Here is a 26369-nt window from a genome sequence, read left to right as displayed (position 1 = left end):
GGACACCAACTCCCGGATGGAAGAGAGGTGCCGGTGGCATACTTCTCCCAGACGCTTGCTGCAGCCGAACGAAACTACTCACAGATTGACAAGGAGGGTCTGGCAATCGTGAAGGGCGTAAAAAAATTCCATGATTTCTTGTACGGGCGGCCCTTTACCATAGTGACTGACCACAAGCCGTTGCTTGGCCTGTTTGCCCCTGAGAAGCAGACCCCCCAAGTGTTGTCTCCACGTGTCCTCAGGTGGTCAATTTTCCTTGCCGGCTACCAGTATGCACTAATCCACCGCCCTGGGAAGGCGATGGGCCACGCAGACGCCCTCAGCAGGCTACCACTACCAGAAACAGGCCCCGACCCAGCGCCTGCGCAAGAGGTTATGACCCTGGAGCTGCTTCCCGACCGACCCATTCAGGCACAAGAAGTTGCGCACCATTCCACAAAAGATAGGGTCATCTCCCGGGTCCTGGACTGGGTGTGGCGAGGATGGCCCAGCAGCAGCCCCGGGCCAGAATTCGCTGGCTACACAAACCGCAAACATGAACTGTCGGCCCACAAGGGGTGCCTGTTATGGGGAAGCAGGGTTGTTGTTCCCCAGCCCCTCCGCAAAAGGGTCCTCACAGCCCTACACGAGACACACCCAGGGGTAGTGAGGATGAAGGCCCTTGCCAGGAGTTATGTGTGGTGGCCGGGGATTGACAGAGAGATAGAGGCCTGGGTCCAACACTGCCAGACCTGCCAAGAATCCCGCCCGGATCCCCCAAGGGCCCCAGTCCAGCCCTGGGAGTCCGCCCGACATCCATGGTCACGCTTGCACGTGGACTTCGCTGGCCCCTTCCAGGGAAAAACATTCTTCATAGTGGTGGATTCCTACACCAAATGGCTGGAGGTCGCACTGGTACCATCCACTTCTACGGCGGCAGCCATCCGGGTACTACGTAAGCTGTTTGCGACCCACGGGCTCCCTGACACCCTCGTCTCGGACAATGGAACCGCATTCACGTCAGAGGAGTTCCAGACCTTCACAGCGCAGAACGCCATCCGCCACATCCGCTCAGCACCATTCCACCCTGCCACCAATGGCCAAGCGGAGCGCATGGTGCGGACCACCAAGGACAGCCTCCGCCGCATGACACAAGGGGACTGGGAATACCGCCTTGCCGCATTTCTTCTAGCACAGCACAGCACCCCAAGCACAACGACGGGCCGGAGCCCAGCTGAATTACTAATGGGCCGGCGCCTTGCAACTAGACTGGACCGACTTCACCCCGACAGAGCTCAGGATGAGGTAGTGGTGGGGAAAGGCAGGAACCCCCGGACATTTGTGGCCCAGGACCCAGTGTATGCAAAGAATTTTGGGGCAGGCCCAGCATGGGTACCCGCCACAGTCACCAAGGTGACCGGTCCCGTGTCGTACGAGGTACTAACGGAAGGGGGGCAATGTTGGCGCCGCCACTGCGACCAGATACGGCGACGATTCCCAGGAGGAACCCGGGAGGAGAGCGGGACAGAGGGGTCCCAAGGGGACAGCAGGGCAGTGAGGCCTGTAGAGCGAGAGGGGTGGGCAGAGGAAGCAGAAGCAGTAGGCACAGAGGGGCGCCCCGAGGCTGGAAGGACACCGGAACCAGAGCTACAACCTAGTGGTTCAGTGGCGCCAGACCAGACAGCCCCGGCACAGCCAGCAGCCTCGGAACACGAGCCAGAACCAGAACCCCTGACCAAGGAACACCCCAGGCCACAACGCACACGGAGGCGGCCAGCAGACCTTGGGGACTACGAATGCAACTTCCCGGGCAGGACTGGAACTTAGAGGGGAGGGGTGTTATGTACTGAGCTGAATCCTAGAACAATAGGATTCAGAATCAGCGGGAGCTACCCAATCCAACTCCAGGTGGAAGTGAATCCGCAACCTGATTGGCCTGCTGGAGCAGCCAATCAGGCGGCTGGCAGAAGTGAATCTGCTACCTGATTGGCCTGTAGGAGCAGCCAATCAGGCTGCAGGCAAAAGTCAATCCACAATATAATTGGCCCACAGGTGTAGCCCTGAAGTAGCCAATCACGCAAGGCCCATTGTGTAAATAATGTATATAAGCAGATGGTTTTGGGAAAAGAGCCATTCGTCTTCTCTTCTCCTCCTTGATGACTATGAGCTGAATAAAGAGCATGAAATTCACTCTTGACTCCGAGTATATTTCAACCTCCCTGGACAGCTGTGAGTCCAAAATGACTCCCAGGCTGCACACCTGATCCTTCAGGGGCAGAGTTACCCCATTCAGGAACAGGGAGTCCTCCACACCTGCCCGCCTCCTGTTCCCCAAAACAGTACTTGTCTTGTCAGGATTCACCCTCAATCTGTTAACCGCCACCCATCCTCCAACCACCTCCAGACACTCACACAGAACTTTCACTGCCTTCACTGGTTCTCATTTGAAAGACGTAGAGCTGGGTATAATCCGCATACTGATGAACACCCAGCCCAAACCCCCTGATGATCTCTCTCAGTGGCTGCATATAGATGTTGAAAAGCATGGGGGAGAGGACAGAACCCTGAGATGCACCCCACAAGTGAGAGCCCAGGGGTCTGAACACTCATCCCCCACCACCACTTTCTGAACACGGCCCAGGAGGAAGGAGCGGAACCACTGTATAACAGTGCCCCCAGCTCCCAACCCCTCTAGACGGTCCAGAAGGATGTTATGGCCAATGGTGTCAAAAGCCGCTGAGAGATCCAGCAGAACTAGGAAACAGCTCTCACCTTTGTCCCTAACCCACTGGAGATCATCGACCAGTGTGACCAAGGCAGTTTCAGTCCCATGATGAGGCCTGAATCCCAACTGGAAGGGATCCAAGTGGTCCGCTTCTTCCAGGTGTGCCTGGAGTTGTTCAGCAACCATTCGCTCAGTCACCATGCCCAATAATGGAAGATTTGAGACTGGACGATAGTTGGCCATATTGGCTGGGTCTAAAGATGTTTTTTAAAGAAGTGGTTTAATGACCGCCTCTTTCAGTGGGTGTGGGAAGGCTCCCTCACAGAGAGAAGCCTTCACCACCCCACAAAGCCAATCGCCCAGCCCTTCCCAGCTAGCTTTTATAAACCAGGATGGGCAAGGATCAAGGAGACATGTGGTTGGTTTCACTCATCCAAGCAGCCTGTCCACATCCTCAGAGGTATACATCCTCTATATTTAAAGCATTTTTACCTCACTTTTCAGTCAAAAAATGATCCCAGAGAGGCTTACACAATCAATAAAAATAAGACAGGCCCTCAAAGTTATAATATAAGAGACAAAACATAGCTACAAATTATTTAAGTCACATGCTGGGATGGAAGCAGTTCAAAGAAAGGCGGATCCAAAATTCATCTGCCAAACTTGAAGACATCCAGCATGCCTTCCCTGGCTCCCCCCTGCTTCCTGTAATCTGAAGTAGTTGCTGCTATTTAGCAATACAGTCATACCTTGGAAGTCAAACGGAATCTGTTCCGGAAACGTTCAGAAACCAAAGCACGGCTTCTGATTGGCTGCAGGAAGCTCCTGCACCAAATCAGAAGCCACAGAAGCCCCATCAGACATTCAGCTTCCAAAAGAATGTTCGAAAACCAGAACACTCACTTCTGGGTTTCGATCATTCAGGAGCTGGTTTGTTGGGGAGCCAAGGCATTTGAGATCCAAGGTATGGCTGTAATTGATGGAGGGAGGAGCTTGACAATCATTACTTTTAAAAATGAGCATTTTTCAAATGTCAAAAACAAAAAGCATTCACCAGATGCAAAACAATTTAAATACACTATGCAATCCTCTGTTTGATATATTATTTTAATCATATATTATTTTTAACATATTTCCTTACAACAGAGCAGTAGGAGAACAAAATTGCATAATAACTATCAAGTTTAATGGTGTGGCACTTTGAAGCCCACAAGGAAAGAACTATATTATTATTATTATTATTATTATTATTATTATTATTATTATCATTGTAAAATATTTTTATTGAATTTCCCATTATAAAAATGGCATCAGACTTTTTTAAAAATGGCCTTTTCAGTAAACTACTCTGTCTTGCTTTTAATGCAGTCCTGTGGGTTATGGATTAATCCAGTTAATGAAGGAAATTGATCAATTCCCAAACATGAGATGGAAGTTGACTGTCTTTAGCCATTTGTTCTCATGCTGCTGAAATAGCCATTTTCAAGCATTAAGAAGGATGTGAGCTGCTCAAACACAGCCAAGTATATTAAAGGCAGTCAAAGAGCTGTCTTATGACAAAGCGATGGAAAGGGTCTTACCCAGCAAGTTTTGTATTAATAAGAGAGATCCATATAGTTAAGGTTTGTGTTGTTTAAACACCGTCAAAAGCAGAGACAGAATCTCTACATGTCATTGCATTATACTCAGCTTTTCACTTTCCATTTATTGCCATCAGTGGATCCATTATTTGCAATAGAGATCTAGGTGACCTCAGTGGTTCGGAATGCCCATTAACAATTTAAGTTGATGTGGAAACTATGACTGATCCAGTCCCCAGTGATTTTTGTAGAACTAAGATAGTAGTCATATTTTTAAAAGAAACCTTATCAGCAGGTAAGAAACAGAGCAGGAAAGGTATTAATGTGTCAGTGTTCCTAGTATGAACATAGGTCCAGTCACGGACGACTCTGTGGTTGCAGCACTCATCTCACTTTATTGGCCGAGGGAGCCGGCGTACAGCTTCCAGGTCATGTGGCCAGCATGACTAAGCCATTTCTGGTGAACCAGAGCAGCGCACGGAAACACTGTTTACCTTCCCGCCAGAGCTGTACCTATTTATCTACTTGCACTTTGACATGCTTTTGAACAGCTAGGTTGGCAGGAGCAGGGACCGAGCAACGGGAGCTCACCCCGTCGCGGGGATTCGAACCACTGACCTTTTGATCGGCAAGCCCTAGGCTCTGTGGTTTAACCCACAGCACCACCCGTGTCCCCTAGTATGAACATGGTGGGGGCAACAGTTTTGGCTTCACTCATTCTTAGAAGTTAAAAAAATTTCAATTGTTTATTTTGATATGATGATAGTCAATATTGCATTCACTCCAGAAGTTAGCAGGCAAATAAACTTTGAATAACCATTTTTGTGTGAAAAGTATTACACTGCATTCGCTAACAATTCGTTTTCCAGTGAATGGGATGCATCTGAATTGTACTTATCACACTGAAATATCCTGTTAAATGATAATACATTTCAAGCATTACCTCTTCTAAAATGGCAATGTATATATTTGGATGGTAATTGTGATTTGATATTGATAAAATGTGGTTGTCATTGGATTTTAATAAATGAAAATTAATAAAAGTTATGTACCAAAAAAAATGGCAATGTAAAGGACCAACTTTGTACTCAGCAGTTTAGGCAGCTGGTTAGGGCAAAACTTGTGCCATACCAGGTAACACAAGGGACCTTTCCTGTTCAGCACCTGTGCACATGCTGACCAGGAACAACAGAGGGAGCAAAAGAAATGTTGAATACCTGGGCAGGCCAGGTAAATTATCTGATTGGCAACAGGAGCGGTGTGTGGGTGTGGTTGATTTGGTGGCTGGAGCCTGCCTGGAGCTGACTACCAAGGTTTATTGTGAACAGAGCATAAATTAATGAGCTAGTATCTGTAGTAGATGTTGGCTGCTTGGTAGAGCTTTAAAAGCAGGAGCAGGGATGGTGAACCATGTTTGTAGCCTAACAAGCTACATGGTTAGGATGGGTGCCTCATCAAATGTTGGCAATGCCAGTTTCCAATGTAAGGAATTCTTTGCAATACTTTAAATGGGTTGCCTACAAATAAGTTTCATATGGGAGAAAAGAGGTTCAGTGGTTTACTTTAGACAGGTAGGTACAGAATGGCTATTAACTGTTGCCTTTGACTGGACTTAACCGTCCAGGAGTCATTTACCTTTACCTAACAGATTGTTTACTCCAAGTCTGCTAAATAGAGAGATTTCTAGCTAGTCTTGCAAAAGCTATTTATTCTAGTGAAATTACTAGTAGAGAGACTGGAACGTTTCCTGAAATATCATTGAACTTGGAAGTTACTACTGATAGAATTAATTAGGACTGTTGATGAATGATGCTGTTTTAATTAAAAATGATTTTGTCTTCTCGGGATTTGTACATTTCACGTTCAACATCATGTTAATGAATCATTACTATGTGCTTTTTGTTCTGTCATTTCAGCGTTTGCCTCTTGCAACTTGATTGACATAGTTGAAATACGTAACCTAAAAGCTGCAAACTATTTCTGCTGCTTCATGTGCTATTTAAAGTGCAATTTTAATATATTGTTCAAATTAGGATTTTAGTTTGATTTTTAATGTGATTCCATAACAGAAAGTGAATATATCTTCCGTAGGAACTACCTGATAAGAGAGATTTTTCTGATAGGTTGCAGATTCTTACATATCAATGCTAAACCAAAGGCAATCCAAACCCAAAGAGTGCTGCCCCAGATTTATTTATTTATTTTGTAGTAAGTAGGGGCAAACTCAGAATAAGAAGGAAAGCAACTAATGTATATCAGGTGCTGCTCCTCTTGGTCATTCTCTCTGTTTCTCATCAAGAAGCATAGGAAGATGCCTTATACCTAGTCAGACCCTGGTTTATCTAGTTCAGTATTGCCTGAACTGACTGGTAGTGACCACTGGCGGACGAAGGTGGGGGCGGGGGCGGTCCACCCCAGGTGCCATCTGGGGGGATTACATTGCGCCCACCCCAGAGACACTCACCGCTTGGCGCACACCACCTGAGGTGCTTGGCACACACACCCTCGATACGCACCATGCCCCCCCCTGCGGGCAGCGCACCACGCCCCCTGGGACATGCACCAGCCACGCCCCCAGCAAGTAGCTTCACCACAGGTAGTGACTCTTCATAGTTTCAGGCAGGGATCTCACCCAGCCCCGCCTGGAGATGTTTGGAATTGCACAAAGACTTTCTGCATACAAAATAAATGCTCTACCCTTACGCTATGGCCCTCCCTCTCCTCCCTCAGGACTGTCACGACTGTTGCGGTGATTGATATTTGATCAGATACAGCTCTTATTCATCTGGCTTGGTTGACTGCGTGGGGTGGCAGTGGTAGGCCTCCCACACAAGGAATTGGGAAACGTGTAACAATGTAATTGCAGATACTGTGTGTAGTTAATATTCTATGCTGTGATTGAAGTGCTGTCCATTTATTTGGAAGAGTGGTGGGAGGGAAATGCATTCCATTTGCAAGGTGTATATACCACATGCGTACCGTTTTAGGATCAAAATTTCCCTCTACACACACAAATGCACACACGTACATGGTTTCTTATTTTCTCCCAGTTTTGCAAGAAACCATTTTGACTGGAAATATAGGGGGGGATTTAACACATACACGGCCACTGATTTGAGGGAATTGGCAGCCTACCTCCCACTCACTGCATTTCAGGTTTTTTTTAATAAAAAAAAGAATTTCTGAAGATCCATTCTCTTGTGTATCAAGTATAAGTTTCTCTTATTCAAGGGTAATGCAAAACCCATTTGGCAGACAGTTCCTCAACTTTACAGGATGATGTGCTCATGACAGAAGTAATAAAACAATATTCATGAGTGTTTAAATTTCATGCCTAGTAGAAAACAATGGTATAGCAAACTGGGGAAGGATCTCGCCCATGCTTAGACACAATGAGTGAGGAAAGGGCTGTTTTGGATTTCTACACATCAGACATATCCCTGCTTGTTCTAACTTGTGTTTTGTACATATTCTGTTATATGCGTATTTTCTTTTGAAAATTGGAATCTTAGAAGAGAGCCTATGTTTTATACAATGGTTTATTCTAGCTTCTCAGTGAATATATTTATAGACATGGGTTCAGGATAATTTTATTCAACAAGGGAAGCTAATTACCTCAATGAAAAATGGACCATTACTGATGCATTGTTCCCATTGTTTTAAAAGAAACACACAAATTTCCATTGAATGTATTTTTACATTTACCAACAAAACCCATTGTTTAATTTTCTCCTGTGGGTCTGAACTCCTGTGAGTCGGAAGAAAAGTGAATCGGCAAGGCACACAAAATATATTTTGTGTTGCTTTCATATAATAGTGTCTAAGAATTGGGAAGTCTGCTGTGAATTCACTATGGGCAAACCACTTACAGCCTACAGCTGAGCTAAAAGTTCTCAAGAGAATCTTTTTCGACTCAGATTTGGAGGCCAATCCCAAAGACTTGACCTCCACTTGCATCACTCCCACTTGCCTTCTCTCTCTCTCTCTCTCTTTGCACAGCCAATTCCAGCACTTTTCCTGGTACTGGATGCCTGGTTGTTTTTAGGTACCTCTTTCTCTCCACATAGGAAGCAATACTTCCTATTTATGCTCTCACTGATAGCATCCATCTTGAAAGTAATTTTCAATGTCAGAATCAGAAAGCAAAACTTCTTCTATGGCAAGGAAGAGAAACAGAAGTGTTGTTTGGTTGGATGGTTGTTGTTGTTTTTTAAGCATCAACTAACAAGGCAAATGAACAATGGCACAAGAAACTCAGGCAAAAGTCCTTCTCTATCCCCTCGCCACAAAAATATAAAAAGTTCACCTAATTTTTCAACCAGCAAATGGAACTGAAAAGTTAAGTGCACATTTGGGTTTAGCCACCTGACTGAATCCTGACTCTCATCCATGTATAATATGGGAATAATAACACTTCCCTGATAGGGCTTTTGTAAGATTATGTATGATGAAGATTTGAACACTCTAAAATTCCATGTAAGTATGATGTGTTATTGTTTTTACAATATGAGAGGTATCTCTGTTGCTCAAGAACAAATCATGGTGTATTTCTGTTCCCTTCTATGGGGAAATCTGGTACTTGTGTTTTGCATATTTGTTTTCAGTATAAAACAAAAACAGCTTTGCTGGGAATCTTGCATCAGAGAATTTTGTTTATGATTCTAAACAAACTGTTTTTGAGCTATCCTACTGGGTAGAAATAGAGCTCAGAATACTTGGAAATTAAACCTACTGTGTACAATCCTAGCCTTGCTTACTTAGGACATTAGCCTGCTTCTCATGCAATGTTTAGCCATAGTTTAAAAGAAGCTATGGTTCATTGCACGTTAGAAGAATACAAGTGCAAAACAAACCAGAGTCTGGGTTCTTGTGATGTGTGAACACAATCTCGTTACTTGTTTCCTCCATACAAACAATGACATACTGCATAAGCCAATGCCTGTTCTCCACTGTATTTCAATAGCAGCCTCAATGCCACTGCAAAAGTTTTACATGTTCTGCTAGAAGGTACCTATACTTAGAAGAACAGATGGACAAGATTGCCATTTGAGGTTTTGTCAGTTCTCATTTTCCTGACTTAAGTGCTGCTCACAGGCATTTCTGTAGTGCTTCCAGGCTTTAATGCCTGTCCTATTTGCTACCAGAAGAAAGTATTTCTCCTGTTTTCTTATTATCTTCACTCAAACCTTTATGTAAAGGTTAGAGAAGTGAATGATGCCTGATCACTGCAGGGTGTAGTTCTCAGTTGTTGTTTTTTCTTATATTTGCTTTACATCCCCAAGCCTAAATCCTGCATTACAATTGTTTTGAGGAAATCAATTCGTATTCACATCTCTATTTATTTGCTAATGGCATTTTTGAAATTCATGTCTGTGAATCAATTGCCACAGCAAAAGCCAAGGCATTTTTAAAGAAAGTATTGAACTATGAGCTCTTCAAAGATAATAAATGTTATCTCATTTAGAATTTTATTGACCACATTCAGTTGAATAAAAATCCTACCAGGTCTGGAAAAGCTGCAGTCTATCTGTCATATTGCAAGTGCCCTAGTTTGCTCAGTCATTAGTGAGAGAATTGACATAGACTGGAATGGCTTGACACTTTGTTTGTGCTGGAGCCGGAGCGAGTGGCTGAATGAAAAATTTCATTTTGAAAGCTGGATAACTTTTTGCTGGCTGTAAATAATGACTCAAAAAGAAGACAGCTTCTGCTGTGAATTTCAGCTTTTCTTTGCTGTGTATCTTCCTCCTCCCTTGGTTTATCTGATAAACAGCACTCAAAGAGAGATCATTGTTAAACATGCCATACAACCATAAGACAAAAAAGTAAACCTGGGTATTATGTCCATAATGGGGAGGGGAGTTTTATTTGTTACTTACATGTAAGTATGCAAATCAATCTATCTTAGAAAACAGATGAAGAATTGAAATAAAAATGCATTATAGCTAAGGCAGCAAGGTTCCTTAGAACACTTCATGGCTTGAAATCAGGGTCCCTGGTGGACTATGTTCTCCATGTAAGCCTACTAATGCTTTAAGATTATATTCTGAAACATTTCTTCAATGCCCTGCTATTGTAGATATTGCAGAGGTCAGCAAAGGAAAGAGCCTGTTATGTTGTCACCCCAATTATAGAACATTCCTCCCTGAGTTGCTTAACTGGTGCTATTTGATGTCATTTTGGCACCAAGCAAATACCATATTTTATTTTTTATTTTAGTTATGAGTTTTAAATCTCCAGGAGGGTTTTAATCAGCTTTGTTAGCTGCTTTTTTATTCATTCTTGATGTTTTATTTATGCTTTGATTTGTGTGTTCTGAGCAAAGGATTCAACTAGATCAGATATGGACATCTGTGGCCGTCCACATGCTGTTGCTGTAACATCCAGCATGGCCAATGGTCAGGGATGATAGGTGGCGTAGTTCAGCAGTATCTGGAGGGCCACAGGTTCCCCAGCCTTTGGTTAAATGTGATCTAAGGGTCTGGCCAAGACAAAGACTGCTAAAGTGTTCAGACCAGTTGGGCAAGTCTTGCCAAACACCCTGTGATGTGTCTTCAAGGGAACAATTGATTGATTTAAAAGCAGTCAAAAGGCTCCTTAGCGATGGCTATTCCAAAAAACTTCTTCTAAGATTTGGCAGTCATAGAATTCCAACCAAAATTTTAAGGGGAAAGGCTCATTTAGCCCAGAAAGGAATCATCCCACATTGACACTTTGACGATACAGGTATATTACTTAGACCATTGATTGTATCCAAAAGACTGAACAGGATGAACGATACCATTTCATCTGAAGCCGATGTCTGTCCTATTCCCGAGGAAGAACTCAATCGAAGGGAGAAATTGCTATCAGTATCCCGGGAGACTATACAAGAAAAATCTAAGCTGCCAAACTACGTTATAGCAGCATCAAATGACAGCCCCGTCCTCGACCCAGTAGATTGGACAGTCCCAGAAGAAGAAGACCTGCTAAGTAACTTTACCAAATTACCGGACAAAGAGCAAATAGGTATACTTAGCAAACTGATGAAATTACACTCTAGGTTGACTAAAATACACCAGCATGGTCAACAAAAAGTAGAAGAAATAATTCATAATCAAACCTTGTACCCATTAGCTGTCTCCCCAAAATGTATAGCTGAAAAGAGAGCCACCAATGGAACCTTAAAATGTATAGATGCAGAGCTCCAAATCCAGCCCCCTTTAGAATATGACATGGTGAGGAAGAACATGCCTATAATTATCAAATTATGTGATTGAAGTAATTTTATAAAAATAATTTTGCCATAAATTTATTAAAAGCATGCCTTCTTGGCAACAGGACAACACAAGGCTTTCTACTATCACCATTGTAATTTGCCTTAATTTTAGAATTATTAGCATTATGTCTACACCAAACATTAGCTACAAAGGGGGTAACTGCTAATGGAAAGAAATACATATTGGACTTTATGCAGGTATTATCTTATGTACATCAGATGATCAGCAACAAGGGAAAGAGCTCTCAAATTTGTATATGAATGGTATGGAACTCCCAAACATTTTATCTTACCTAAACATGTTGGAGATCATGCATTATCATAAGTACATATCAACATATTTGATAGAATTGCCCCCAAATGGGGGGGGTGGAAATGGAAAGCTGTTTTTACAGAGATATCTCTGAACACAGCACAGACAGTCCCCATGACCCCAGGCTGCCTTTACTCAACCTATATTGAATAAATGTTACAAATTAGAAATAAAAAACCTATAACACATTTCTTAATGGCTGCAAGAACAACCATTCCTAGAACATGGAAATCTGTTCAGTTACTGTATTAAATATGGACAAATGCTACATTGTTGTAATGGCAAACAGCACTGGTAGGGGGAAAAATACACCAAAATTAAAAGTGGCAAGAAGACAAAAGAAACATGACAGCTTTTATGCAATTTGGTATGATTTTATTACTTACACAACCCATGAAGCATATGGCAGGGCAATACTTAACCGTATACAATACAGTCTGGCACGTATAAGTCACCCCTTCACCTTCACTCCTCATTATTTCTCTGTTTAATTTTGATTTAAGTAACCAGTAGCAAAAAACAAACACTGAAATACATATATTTTAATTATGATTGATATAAACTATTTTTTACCTGTGTTCACCAATCTAAACATTATACACCATTGTACATTGTAAAGGTAAAGGGACCCCTGACAAATGCCATTTACCTTCCCGCTTGGAGCGGTATACCTATTTATCTACTTGCACTGTGTGCTTTCAAACTGCTAGGTTGGCAGGAGCAGGGACCGAGCAACAGGTGCTCACCACATCACGGGGGTTCGAACCACCAACCTTCTGATCTGCAAGCCCTAGGCTTTGTGGTTTAACCCACAGTGCCACCCGCATCCCATTGTACATTGTAGTATAATTGTTGTTGTTGTTGTTGTTGAATTTATATACGCCCCTATACCTGGAGGTCTCAGGGCAGTTCACAGAAAAGATCAACATAAAAATAACAATTTGCTAATCAAAATAAAAACAGCCCAATAACGCTCCCCCCCCAAAAAAATCTACATTTTAAAAGGGCATAGGATGTCAATCAGATCAACCAAAGACCTGGTTAAAAAGGAGCATTTTTCCTGGCACCTATTGTTTAGTTGTTTAGTCATGTCCGACACTTCGTGACCCCATGGACCAGAGCACGCCAGGCACTCCTGTCTTCCACTGCCTCCCGCATTTTGGTCAGACTCATGTTGGTGGCTTTGAGAACACTGTCCAACCATCTCGTCCTCTGTCATCCCCTTCTCCTTGTACCCTCAGTCTTTCCCAACATCAGGGTCTTTCCCAGGGAGTCTTCTCTTCTCGTGAGGTGGCCAAAGTATTGGAGCCTCAGCTTCAGGATCTGTCCTTCCAGTGAGCACTCCGGGCTGATTTCCTTAAGAATGGATAGGTTTGATCTTCTTGCAGTCCATGGGACTCTCAAGAGTCTCCTCCAGCACCATAGCTCAAAAGCATCAATTCTTTGGCGATCAGCCTTCTTTATGTTGTATAATTAAGGTATTCATCGTCACCTTTAACTCAGTCTGCAAGTTTAAATTAATATTTTATTTCTTATAAATTATATGTTAATATGCAACCAAATTTGTAAGTCAATGCAGCGATGTTTGTATTTTTATTTTGAAATTAAAAACCAACGGCTCCAGTAAAGTATGTCGTCTTTGCTGCCCTCACCACCACATGATAGGTAAATTATGTGTTGTAAGCAGTGTTATGTTGACCTCAGAATGAGATTTCCACCACCTGCACTGTACAGGACTCATTGTCTGAGTAGTCTGACCTATTTCATATCCTAGTGTACAGAATATCAAGTAACTCCACAGTCCCAGGGAGGATACTTGGGAGTGGTTGTGTCTAAGCCCCTTGATATCTTGCATTGGGGAAGGGAGGGACTGTAGCTCAGTGGTAAAGCATTTGCTTTGCATGCAAAAGTTCTCAAGGTTCAATCCCCAGCATCTCCAGATAAAACTGGGAATATCCCCTACCTAAAATTCTGGAGACTCATTGCAAATAATTCTGAGCAGGATGAACCAATGGTCAATATCCACTGAAAAATCCCGTCAAGCATATAGGAATCCATAAGATTCTGTAAATCTCCAGGGTGGGCCATCTAAATAAGCCCCCACCCTGGAAGGGAAACGTGTCATCGCAAATCCAATACCATATATTAATAGTGATATAATTTAGAGCTTATAGTTGCTAAGTACTAGATGGGAAATTGTCAACAGCCAATAAACTAACGATTTGGAAGCTTTAAAGCTCCATGCAACTTGCTTTTTTTTTTTGACAGCTTTGTAGCATTCTGAGGAATACAGCTTAATAAATAAATAACTTCTGTCAATAGATTGTTCAATCTTTTAAAAATGATTTTTGAAGCACCTTTTATGCAGTGCACATTTTAAAACTATTTCCATTAAAAAGACATGGGGCTGTCACTTGCAGCATGAGATGATTGACCTCACATAGCTTTGCCTCTACACCTATTGATTACTCCCCCCCCTTTCATTTTGACATTTCACATGAGTTAATTTAAGATTCATCACTTTAGAAATGTCAAGTTTAAGGGCTGCCTCTCATTGTTTGGAGAGAGTAATGTTTGAAATTGTTTACTTATCTTTTTAAAACACTAGGCAGGATACATCCTTCCTGTACTAGCTCAGCGTTAAGTCAATAGATTGTTGTTTTCTTCCACAGAGTTTTCCAATATGTCATTTTTTAAAACAGGGAAGTTAATTGACTCAATTTTGGAGATATCAGTAACATCCCAAATAGATTTTCAGCATCTCAACATACTCAATCAACTACACAACTTCTTGTAAGAAACCCTTTATCTTACATCACACTCTAGCAGAGACTGTGAGCAAGCTAGTGGGTGTGAAACACATCATTAGGTGTAGAAGTCAATGAGAGGTATAATGGATTTGAACTCTTATTTCCTCAGTTCAATTGATAAGACATTATTTTCTTCAGGTGAAAAAAAGTATTGTATGCATTATTATTTTTTAAATCCACTAGACAAATAAGTGATTTGCCTAAGGCCACCCAGTGAGCTTCATAGCTAAGTGGTCATTTGAATCTGGATTTCACATCTTCAAGATGAACACTTTGACCACTGACCCTGAAGCCTGATTTAAATTTAACAAGGCTGCATTGTGGGGGGGACGGGGACGTCCATGTAGGTGTTTCATACCACAGCCATCTTATTTACAAGGTGTGTACGTACTACATGTATTTATCTTTTACAACGGCTTTTTTCAGCCTGAGAGCCAGATCAACAACTGACCACCCACCTGTCTATCTGCTAATCTCATTATGATGTCAGTTGACAACTTCAAAGAGCAACAATCCGGCAGCCTCACTTGCCAAGGAACAATTGGAAGTGCACTTTAAGCTCCCATTTTTTTTCTTTGCAGTTGCATCTTTATTGCCCCACAACTGATATTGCATATGATGTTAAATGTAGGTCAGGTGGGTGTGGCTTGGGGAACAGCCTTGCAGGCAAATTAGGACCCCCTGCCAAGCCTAGGTCTGCGGGCCAGAGGTTCCGCACTACAGTTTTATAAGATATACAAGGGAAATATGATTGAGAGAAGGAGGAACAAAATTGTCCATTGTATTCAACAAAGATCCTGGAGAACACAGAGGCTGACTTCAGCTGGATCTATACACATAAAAAGAATTGCTACAGAAAAACACATTATAAAAGCTCTTAATGGAAAATTCCATTGGCAACAGATCACAGCTTTACAGCAACATCTGGTGTCACATGTTTATAACAGAGTTATACGGATATGATTGATGAGTGTAGCTGAGTCCTTTGTCTCACTTTTGCAGAAATAACCTGGGGTGTTAAAAGTGCTCCCTGTCTATCACCCTTTGGTATACCACAAAATACAGCTATCACTTTGCACAAAACTTACTATTCAGTTTTGGGGTCACAGCAATGGTCCCCCTCACCACAATATTTTACAAGATTCATCTCATCCTGGATATACAGTAGTCTTTTTGCACCGTTGCCTTCAGGCAAGAGATACAGAACAATTAAATAAAGAATGAATAGATTAAAAACAGTTTCTATCCAAGACCTATATCCATTTTAAATGCTGTAACTAAGTAATATGACCTTGGGGAGTCGTGATGGGTGGGTGGGTGTGGCCGTAATTGTGTTTTTGTTTTGTTTTTTATGGGATGGCATTCAATTTCATTGTACTATGAATGACAATAAAGTATCTTTCTATCTAATCATAATGGCAACTCTTAATTAATGATCCCTCCCACCCCATTCAAAAAAAAGATTGTTGCAGCATGTGTTGTTGAAGGTTGTTCTTAACACTTCCAGGGCACAATGTCACTGGCCATCTTTAAAAGAATCAGTGAAGATTTTATTATTAGTTTCAATGCCAAAGTACCAATGTGAGAGGCCAGCTTGTACCCGTGTATGACCTGTGGGATACCGGTATGTTTACCAAGACTGTCCCATAATGCTTTATGGTATATGATAATGTTAAAATGGATCATTAATTTCCCATTCAGATGAGAATATACAGAGAGGCACCTTGTTGCATCCAAAGCCCACACAATCCTAGGTCTGTTGTGATTCCCAAACATCAGCAGCAGCCTCATGTAGAGTCATTATAATAGTCCAGGCATCCCCAAACTGCGGCCCTCCAGATGTTTTGGCCTACAACTCCCATGATCCCTAGCTAAGAGGACCAGTGTTCAGGGATGATGGGAATTGTAGTCCAAAACATCTGGAGGGCCGAAGTTTGGGGATGCCTGTAATAGTCTAACATGTAAAAGTACATGGAATGTACTGAGGCAAGGTCGTCTTCTTTCTTTCTTTTTTAGATAATGTTGCAATTGGCATGCCAAATGATTTAATAGAAATTAAATTAGGCCAACCATTTTCCCCCCAATGATTTTTTAAAAATGTACTTGTTCCAGAGAAGTAGCCATATCTGCTGCAGTAAAACAACAAGCATCTTGTGGCACCTTAAATACTAAGAGATTTATTATGACATGAGATTTCATGGATTAGAGCCTACTTCATGCAGTTGACAAAGTGAGTTCAAGTCCATAAAAGCTTTCCCCACAATACAGTTGTTCTATTAATGGGTTCTATTAATCATAGAGGACTTGGGCAGTGATAATGTCATTCTTTTACTAAATGGGCCTTTTGCAAAAGTCCTCTAACTGCACTGTATGTTTTGACTTCGAAGGCAAGCTAGCAGGCAGATTTCTGAGTACATTATTTCCAAAAGTTGTTGGTGCATTTAATACTGTACTGGAAATTGGCTGTACAAAGTGAGGACCTCAGGATAATATGAAAGGTGTTCAGCAACAGATGGGAATAAAGTAACCATTCTTTACCTCTGTTGATAATCCTTTGGCCTTATGAATGTTTGAGCACATTTTAAGTTCGAAACATTATAGAAAATTATATACAGCTCATAAATCATCATTAATCATAGAAGGTTCTCCTCAGTATCTGATCAATGTTCTTCTTTGAGCTTGATGAGGGGAATCGCCTCAAGTAGACAGCATGCATGTCACTTTCTTCCTACCCACTTCTTGCCACTTTACAAGAATACCAAAACGCTATTTTTAGAGATATTACTTATTCTTTGCTCTTTATTCAATTGCTATTCAGGACATCAGGCGTTCCTGTTTCAGAAGTATGATTTTTAAATGTTGATGTATAATTAATAGTACTGTAGCTTTGAACATCCATCTGAACTGCTGCTTCTTTTTTGAAATTAACAGGACTAATAATAAACTATTTTTTAGTAACTGATCATGTTCAGTTTCCCATAAACTCAGTACCATAATTTACATATCACAAACACAAGTGTAAACTGCTCCCCCCAATCCCTGCTCCTGCTTTTTCTGCAAAGTAAAGCTCCAGCCTTCATTCATCTCACGGGACCAGAGCATTATGAATTCCACTGAAAAGTCCCCTTCTGTCATAGCCACCATCCAGAAATCTGAATGGGGAAGATTACAATCACAAAAACCAAGTAGGCTCTTATGGAGAAAGGCAGTACACAAGGTATGGAGATCCTAAGCCATATGATTTAGCTTTTTGACAGTGCTGCTTATTTCATTGCACATAGAATCATAGAATTGTAGAGTTGGAAGGGAGCATGAGAATCATCTAGTCCAACCCCTCTGCAATGCATGTGGGGTTTGAATCCACGACTCTGAGATTAAGAGTCTTCTGCTCTAACAACTGAGCTATATATTTGATCTTATTGCAATCCTTAAATGTGCCATGTTAATTGAAGCAATGGTAGCAAGCTGTCTCCCCCCTCCCCCCAATATGTGTGTATTTGTGCATTTCAATGCAATTTAGCAGATTTTTTTATGCACTCTGTTTCAGGACTACAAATGAAGGATATCATAACAGACTGTTTTCTGGTCTGGTTTCTTGAATGCTTTGTTACAAATGTTTGGTGTAACCTTGATCCAATTACTAGATTTCTGTCTATGTCTGAGCCCAGTTAAGTATGAAATCTTTACCACACAAAGACTGGCATATGTATAAATACTTTAAAAAGAGTATAAAGGAATCAGATACTGCAAAACTGGTAGACCTGAAAATCTAAAAAAACAAAAACAAAACTTCTGCATAGATACTCACACTATGCAGATTATTATCCTATTAGATAAGTGGGAAAGCTTATAACACTTTTGGCAACCAGCACTCCTGTTAATATGATCTCAACCAGTGTTCATACAATTTGGCTAGCTAAGAGCTATTTAGAATGGCAATAGATTTCTTGTAAATTTAGGCAACCGGTTTTAATTGGGCCATGTTAACAGCAAGAAGAGAAAGATGGCCTCTGGGACAAAACTGAAAGATGAGATGTCAGTGAAAGAGCTCCATCCTGGCATACACCATAGTTTCTCCTCGAGGGTAGTAATTTGAAGTAATGAGTAGTCCTTGTTGAATGACCTTCTACATCTGTTGCACTGCCTATCCAATCTGTAACTCACTTTCCATCAATTGCACTTTTAGTACAATTAACTGTGCCATCAAAAGACCCTGGAAATGAACAGCACACTTTTTGCATATGTTCATAGCTGTTTAGCCCAGGATTGTGAGGTGGCAGAAGTCCATTTAAAACCTTCTGCTTGTGCCAAAGTGCAATTTGTTGATTGAAGAATGTGCATTGATATAGTTGGAAAAGGATGGCATAGCTTGCTTGGTATGCTACTGCAGTTCACAGGAAATGATTAGAGATTCGAAAGCATGCTTGAGTCAACTTACTGCTGGAGTGCCACCTGGACTATGCATGGCATTCAGAACTAAAAGCCCCTTCACCACCTTAGCATCATGTTAAAAAGAAATCTGCTATTCTTCTGGCTACAAAAATAGATGACTGCTTTGTTGACCCAAATGTTTTATTTATCAATTTTACTTTGTTTTCATACCTGCGTTGCTACAGTCCAGACTTTTCATTTATAGTACTTTGTTTTTAATGCCACATGTTACTTTTAATTTAAAAGAAACCCCAAATGCCTTGATGTTCCTTATCTAAAATTGTATATTCATTATTCATGACACAGCCTTGCAAAGGGAGTAAAAATTTGCTACCGATCTAAGCATATTCAGTATGAATCTAAAATCAAAGAACACTGAGCTTAATGTCATCCAGCAGCTTCAGAAAATCAACAGCAGGTTTTCCATTAATCACAGTGGGTTATCATGATAGCATAAAAGGCAGCAATCCTATACACCTTTACCTGGAAGTAAACCTCACTGGAATTAGTTCTGCGTAGACATGTATAGGGTTGCACTGCAAATAGTGACTTAGCAGCTTGAGGCACTGATAGGAGTTTCATGGCCCCTTGTGCAAGGGGAAAGCCTCTCCTCTTCCCAGAGGGGAGGGGTTGTGAGCGGGAATCACTTCCCGCGCTTGCAGGAGGGCATGGGCACCATTGGACTCCTGGGCCAATCTGGTGGGCCAGGGTGTGTGGTTTAGCCGGATTTAAATGGCCATGGGCCCACGAGCTCTCCCTTGCTTTTCCACCTTCCACGGATCAGCGACCCTCCCTCTAGGTTTTGCTTCAGCTATGGACTTCGGTTGGTCGCCTCGGTTGTCCAAGGGGCCTGGTAGGAATTTTTTTCCACTTGGCAGATTGGCACCAGCCACTTGGTTTTTTGCCTACCTTGTAGCAAATCATCACAACTTTGTAAGGTTTGGCGGTTAGGCATTGGAAAATGCGTTGCGTGTTGGAGGGGAGGTTGTGGCCATCACCTACCCCTCCCCTTGAAGGGTATTCCGTTAAAGGAATCCGGCGGTCGTGGTTCCTGTCCGATGCCCAGGTGGTGCCTAGGGCCATGGCATGACCCTCTGGTGACTCTAGGGGAAAGCTTCCAGTTGATTCAGATCAACAAGCTTCCCCCAACAGGTTGTTAACCCTTGTGTGACTCCCTGCAGAGCGGGCAGGAATCAAGTATAGTCTGTTCGGATCCAATGCATAAGCCAATACCACTCACATTTTGTAACCATTAAGGTTTTGGCCTTTTTTAGCCTATTAACCTAAAATATTTGTCTTCATGTGTCTTATTTTATCACCAAGCGGGGGCGGGGCCTCGACTCACAACCTCAGTTTTGTGGCGGCAGGTGTGACATTTTGCTGCCTGAGGCAAAGAACAAAACACTGTCCGCCCACTCCACACATGACCACATACCTTTATTTCCACATTGGCAACTGAACATTGTCTTTCCTTGCACCTTGGAGGAGTCTGTTAACTTGAGGAGCATGGGACTGACATTTTTAATATGTTGTTTTCAAAAAAGGAAATTATTTTTAATCATTGTTCTTGGATACGTACGCCTGTTTTTCATATTTCTCTTTTTTGAACTGCTTATGGATTGTTTCTATTTAGTGGTATACAAGCTAGCTATATAAATAAATAAATAATTTTTTGGCTTATCTTAAGAAAGCTTTATCAAATAGTATTAAGTGTTTGATGTCAGATTATTCTTTGCTGTTTTCCATTTATGAAACTGTATTATATAACTACACTTCAGATTCTTGTATAATGCATTAAACCCAGACAGAGCTCTGACTCACTTTACAGTGATACCTCGGTTTATGAACACAATTGGTTCCGGAAGTCTGTTCATAAACTGAAGCGTTCATAAACTGAAGCGAACTTTCCCATTGAAAGTAATGGAAAGTGAATTAATCCGTTCCAGACGGTCCGCGGAGTAAGCGTTCATAAACTGAAGCAAACTTTCCCATTGAAAGTAATGGAAAGTGGATTAATCCGTTCCAGACGGGTCCACGGAGTACTTAAACTGAAGCGTTCATAAACTGAAGCATGGGTGTAATTGGTTTCGGAAGTCTGTTCATAAACTGAAGCGTTCATAAACTGAAGCGAACTTTCCCATTGAAAGTAATGGAAAGTGAATTAATCCGTTCCAGATGGGTCCGCGGCGTTCATAAACCGAAAATTCATAAACCGAGGTGTTCATAAACCGAGGTTCCACTGTACAAGTTTGTGGCCAGAAACATTTAAGAAACTAACTACACACACACACTTAGAAGTATGAATCTATCCTCTTCTAAACATCATCAACCGTATAGGGGCATTCTAACCCCTCATAAGATAAAGGACAATAGAGTTGAGTGCACTGGCTCCATAAAAAGTAAAATACAGCTCTTGAGGTGTTTCAGAAGTTGTTCAGATAAGACATGCTTAATGATCTAATCATGTTTTGGAAAAGAGCTAAGTAAAAATGTGCAGTATGAAATCTTTTAAAAACTGTAGTGGTAGTTAACAGATTTTAAAATCTGCCATCCAAAATCCACAAGAGTCATTCACAATCTTCATCTTCTTAAATATTTTTAAAGGAGGATATTTTAGTTTTGTGTGAATAAATTATAGTTTACTTTGAAAATAACATAGCTCTTGTACATTTCATATCACCGAGTGCTGTAGTAAACAAAAGGGTTTAAAATAAGCCTGGTGCCTTAAAAATTGAAATCTGTTAAAAAAAATAGTAGTTATTTTCAAAAACATGTTTTTATCCTAAGAATGTTTCTGGGTAATGCTTGTTTTATGTGCTTCAGAATATAAGTGATGAATCAATAATTCATGATTGATTTGTTGCCTCAGTGCATAGTGCAAGATTTATTGAGTTTATTTGTAGGAACACAGTGACTCTTAGGCCATTTTTAATTCAGTGAAATGGTAGGACTTTGGTTGGTGATGATACTTCAGGTACCATTGGGTTCATTAAAAATAAGTCATCATAAAGCATACAGAACATAATTTAAAAATATCATGTTTCAACTATTCTGCATATTTAGGAGTGCATTAATCTCTGAAGATTAATCTCTGCCACATGCTTTGGGGGGTTTTCATGGAACTATAATCAAAATTAAAATGAGGGAAAGAATTTTAAAAGAGGAACTTCTAGCTACAAAAAGAGGATTTTAAAATGTATTTTTAAAAGAATATAAAGTATATTATATACTTCAGTAAACTGTAATGGATCTAAGTAGTTTTTAAGATACTATTTGTAAAGATAAAGTTATTATTTATAAACATTAAATGATTTTGATGGGGCAGGAGTTATGCTTTCCTATCCAAAGCACTGCATACATAACTAGCACTGATTTTTTTTTTCCTCATACTGAAATTGGTCAGAAGGGCAATATAATACATTAATTAGTGGTGCTTGAATCTCTGGTCACCTACAGCCACATCTATTTATTTATTTGCTTAATTAATTAATTTAAAAGCATTTATAATTGGCCTAATATTTTAAAAATCTCTAAGCAGTGTGTAATTTTTTTTATAAAAAACAGAGCTATGATCTTCTTTTGTGCTGTTATGTGTACTACTAAATGGTCAGCTATGACACTCTGTACACTTCTTATGGGATCTCTGAATTCCTACAGTTAGGTTGTCATACCCTCCAACAGTTCTCCGATGAAAATAGGGATGATAATTTTACTAATAATAATAATGATAATAATAATTTCTTATTTATACCCCGCCCATTTGGCTGGGTTTCCCCAGCCACACTGGGTGGCTTCCAACAGAATATTAAAATACAATAATCTATTAAACATTAAAAACTTCCCTAAACAGGGCTGCCTTCAGATGTCTTCTAAGAGTCTGGTCATTGTTTTTCTCTTTGACATCTGAGGGGAGGGCATTCCACAGGGTGGGTGCCACTACCGAGAAGGCCCTCTGCCTGGTTCCGTGTAACTATTTACACCCCACACATCTTACTGGGTTGCCCCAGACACTCTGGGCAGCTTTCAACATGTATCAAAACATTTTTAAAATCAAAATTAAAACAAACTTCCCTCTACAGGATTGCCTTCAGACAGCTCAGGGGTTGGATAACTCCATACTCTTCCAAATTTCTCCAATGAAAATGGGGACATCCTAAGGAAAAGTGGAACAATTCAGGATCAAATCAGAAACCGGGATGGCTTCTCTAAATCAGGGATGTCCCTGGAAAATGGGGACACTTGGAGGGTCTGGATTGTGCACCTACACAAAGCATTATTCATATGCTTCTAGAGCATATGGGGAAGGTGTTCCTGGTCTGTCCCTTAGAGAGGGAGGACTTTGGATAAGGCTCTGAAGCTGAGCTGGTGCTCTCCTACACTGAGTTTTCCCAGACAGTGAAAGTAGCATCTCTAATAACTATTTTAATCTTAAAGCTTCTTTTTACTGATAGGTTTATCTTTCCCTTTCTACCATCTCGTGTGTGTTTCTTAAACAAAGACTCCCTTCCCTATGATTTAGATGGATGCTGGTCACCTTTATAAAATGCCCTGACTGCACAAGCAACATGCCCATAAATCCATATTATGTTTTAATATGTGTTGAAAGCTGCCCAGAGTGGTTGGGGCAGCCCAGCCAACCAGATGGGTGGGGTATAAATTTATTATTGCATTATGGTTATGAATAGCAACATTGTCTCCTTTGTTTGGATAAGGAGCTAATATTGAGTGTTTCCTCCCCCATTCAAAAACAACACCAAGTAAGCCTGCCAAAATGCTTTACCAAAGGTCTTAAGACAGGTTACATGAAATTTAAAAATGAAGTACTTAAAAATCACAGTAAATTCAACAAAACAGCAGGGCTCAAAAGCAGAGGTTAATGGAAAAACAGCACCTCCCCACCCCACCCCAAATCAGGGTAAAAAGGTGCAGATAAACTTGCCAATTAAAGGTATAAAATGTCAACACAAGCTGCACCTCCTATGGGAGCATATTCTGCATCTTAGGAGATACAGTTCAATCAAATGTATGAATGAATGTTCGATGCCATAGTGATAAGGGCACAAGGAAAAAAAATGCTCATTAAAGAGTTAAAAAAGGAAAATGAATCAATCAAAAGACAGGGCAGGCTTCTACACTCCTTATGCAATGATTGAAGAGATAGTGTAGGTGGTGAAAATGACCTCTTGCCTGAAATAACAGTATACCTAAAATATTTTCTTCTTCGTCCCGGTGAGACCATTTCTAATCAAGCTTTATTATCTATTAGTCCCTATGATTCTGTGCCAGTTATGCTGTCAGCAAAACACTGAGTGTTTCCAAATATGCTGCAGCCACCGGTAACTGAAAGCCAGGCTCTGATGCGTTTGTTTTACATAGACTGTGTTTCCAGCCTCCAAGTGCTAACATCTGCTAAGTGTATTCATTAATCACTATTCCTTCACGGTATTTTTTCGCATTGTAATCCATTTTGAGCATGGTTTGAACTATGGAAAGGCGGCATGCAAATAAAATTATGTATGTAGAAAATCTGCAGTGCAAGTCTATGCGTCTACTCAGAAGTATGATGCACAGAGCTCAATAGAACTAACTCCCATTGGGGGACCTCTGTGAGCCTCTTTCATTCAGCCACATCCTCTGTTCTTTGGCCCCGCCCCTTACAGAAATTCATCTTTATAAAATAAAATAAAAAGCTTCCATTGGTGCTTAACTGCTATGAGTGAATTATGGGGGAGAGGGTTAAAGAGGGTTAACCTTCCTTCCCCTGAAAATCACTCCCCATTAAGCTTTTGGTTAAGCTCCCAATTTTTAAAATTAGGCTTCTACAAAGCTTCTCTTCTTGCCATTGTGAGCTTTTTTGAAGCCTAATTGCGAGGGGGTGTTCCAGAGTGTCACTGCTGGAAAGGAGATGTTAACCTCCCTGAAAAATTGCCCCAAATTGGCAATTACGGTAGGTGGTGGTGTTTTTAAAAGCCTCCATTTAAAAAGCCCAATTGCTAGATGCAAAGGCTTTAAAAAGCCTAACCTGTTGAGTTAACACAACACATTCAATGCAAATAGATCATATAACACCAGTTCTGTTGCAGCTACACCGGCTGCCTGCATATTTCTGAGCCCAAATGCTGGCCTTGATGTATAAAGCTGTTTGTTATTTAGGATCCAATATCTTCTGGAACACCCCTCCTAATATGAACCTACCCAGACCATTAGATCTTGATCTGAGGCCGTTCTCCAGGTGCCTTCTTTCAGAATGGCTCAGAGGATGATAGTGGGGGGGGGGGCTTTTGAGTTGCTCCCCATCTGTGAAAACTCTCGTCAATGATGTCTGTCCAGTGTCTTCACTGATATATATTTGCTGCCAAGTAAAAACTTAACTCTCCCCCCCAAAAGCTTTTGTTGCACTACAGTGATGATATTTTTGTTGTTAGTATGCTGCCAAAGCTGTTATCAGTTGGGGGGCAGTGTTGCTCTGTATATTTTTAATGAACTTCGTGGTGTTTTGTATGAATATGTCCAAATTATGTAATTATGTGTAATAATAAATTTATATAGCTGTGCATAAATAAAAGTCCCCTTACAACAAAATATTAAAAACACAATATGCAATAATTAAAAGCAAACAAACAATGACTAGAAACAGCTTCCTAGCATAGAGGCAACATGAAATAATTTACAGGCCAGATTTAAAATCCAGTTAAAAAGCCAACTATTATTATTGTTGTTGTTGTTGTTGTTGTTGTTATTTAAATAAATGAACACCTTCATGATTTATCCTAGGATGAAATATGCATTCAGTTAAATCCAGTAGTATGGATCCTTTGGCTTGTTGATCCAGAGATTTGTATGTGTTTACATGTAAGTGTCAGTGCTGGTTCAGCTGCAGGTCAGTATGGAGACTCAGAGACGAGCAGTAAAGTTAATTATTTATTCAAGAAAGCAGCATATAAGCAGAGAAACCTCAGTGTAAGACTGACCACCTATAACACAGTTACCAGGACTGACTATTTGTGTTATATAATTTGGTATTTGAATTATTGGTATTAATAATTGTATTATAAATTGGTATTGATATAATGAAGCTATTAAAGGTGAAGGTACCCCTGACCATTAGGTCCACTCGTGGACGACTCTGGGGTTGCACGCTCATCTCGCTCTATAGGCCGAGGGAGCCAACGTTTGTCCGCAGCCAGCTTCCAGGTCATGTGGCCAGCATGACAAAGCTGCTTCTGGCGAACCAGAGCAGCGCATGGAAACGCCGTTTACCTTCCCGCTGTAG

At 41.1% G+C, this 26369-nt stretch overlaps 1 protein-coding gene across 2 annotated transcripts in view; it reads left to right on the top strand.

The window, feature by feature from the left end:
* The window catches only part of EPHA6 (EPH receptor A6), a 270673-nt gene that overhangs the window by 122624 nt on the left and 121680 nt on the right, over positions 1–26369 (top strand). Inside the window, exon 1 of one of the 2 annotated variants that reach the window (XM_060273658.1) lies at positions 5659–5855. The exons of the other annotated variant lie outside the window; for it this stretch is intronic. The gene's annotated coding sequence lies outside the window, so the exon portion shown is untranslated. Of the gene's footprint in view, positions 1–5658; positions 5856–26369 lie in introns of those variants that run through there. 2 annotated transcript variants of the gene reach the window in all.

Source organism: Zootoca vivipara, chromosome 4, assembly GCF_963506605.1.
Source record: "Zootoca vivipara chromosome 4, rZooViv1.1, whole genome shotgun sequence".
Classification (NCBI taxonomy): Eukaryota; Metazoa; Chordata; class Lepidosauria; order Squamata; family Lacertidae; genus Zootoca; species Zootoca vivipara.
This window is presented reverse-complemented; position numbering and strand designations above follow the sequence as displayed.